This window comes from Arachis ipaensis, chromosome B02 (genome assembly GCF_000816755.2).
Source record: "Arachis ipaensis cultivar K30076 chromosome B02, Araip1.1, whole genome shotgun sequence".
Lineage (NCBI taxonomy): Eukaryota > Viridiplantae > Streptophyta > Magnoliopsida > Fabales > Fabaceae > Arachis > Arachis ipaensis.
The window spans coordinates 106,796,240-106,797,736 of NC_029786.2; positions in this window are offsets into that span (position 1 = coordinate 106,796,240).

Genomic DNA, 1,497 nt, shown 5'->3' on the forward strand with positions numbered 1-1,497 from the left:
AACATAAAGACAAACTTTAGCATTAAAATATTTTGCAAATATTTATTTTGCCATGGTTTGTGGCCAAACGAGCCAACGATGAATTCTGGTTTTTATTACGAGAAATTCAGAAATACTCCAAATGGTAAGAGAGTTCAACATATATTATTATTTGGTGATATTTTGTTGTTTGTACAATTTAAATGCACCTTTTGCTGGAATATGTATCAGTGCTAACAAACACTTAAAAGACTAGCTATTTATCACTACTTTGGTTGAAGTATCCAAATGTTTAAAATTTTAGTTCTATGAAATGCTATTAAGGCACTCTAGCTTAAGTATCTCTAATTTGAATTTATTTCTATGAAACTTATTGCATCATTTATAACTTCATCATTCATTACTTGTTCAAACACTTAGACATTAGTTTTGACACTTAGACATTAGTTTTGACAAAAACAAAAACTAAGTACAAAATTTAAGATAAAAAAAAAAAACACAAATCCTAGCAAGAAAAAAACACATTACTACTGTAGCATTTCAACCATCTTGTCTTTTAATTTCAATGTCATTCTTGTTCAATTTTCTTTTCTAATGCATCAGCCTATTCTTTCAACAATAATAAGGTTTTCTTTATTCTCACTGTTTTATAAGATACTCAACATTGATATTATATTTTCAACTTTTTTTTAAATTTTTTGCAATTTTTTTACTATATTTTAGGTCAAGTAATTTGATGACCCTTTGTTGAATTTAAGGAGGAGTTAAACAAAATCGAAATAATAATAAAGAATTTTAAGATAATATTTCACTAGAATGAAGATTTTTTATTCCACTTACATTGGCAATTTATTACTCTTAAAATAAGGAAGGGACACAAACTAGTGATAGAATATTCTAATAATTAATTCGAGAATCATATTGCATATAATAATATTAACAATGATTTTAGGTTTATATAAAGCCTAATTTTATTTATCATGAACTTATAATTACAAAGAGAGAGATATGACTAAATATGATGTGCTTTATGTACTAATAATATTGATGATTGGAACAATTGTTTGTTATGTTAATGTTGAATTCGACGGCTTTATTCGTGATAATGAAAAAGCGTGGATTCCAAGTGTTGATGATGCCTATCATCTTGACACGTGTCATAGAAAATGCAATGAAGCCTATGACACGTCAACAAGAAAATCAAGAAATAGATTATATGAATGCAAAAAGTTGTGCAAAAGCATAAATCAGTGTATAGAATGGTGCAGGGAGATGTCGTGGGGATGAAGATGCATATAAGAAATGCATAGAACAAAGGAGTAAAGATATAAATCATTTGTTTTAGTTTCTGACTAAAGCTATAAATGAAGATCCAATTCAGAGATGGATAGAAAATTTTAAAAATGATGAGTGCACTTGGTACTTTATTAATGGTAAGTATTTAATAGGTTTTTTTGTGAGTTTTGTTTTCTAAAAAATAAATGCACCTTATACGTACTTAATGTGATGAATACTACC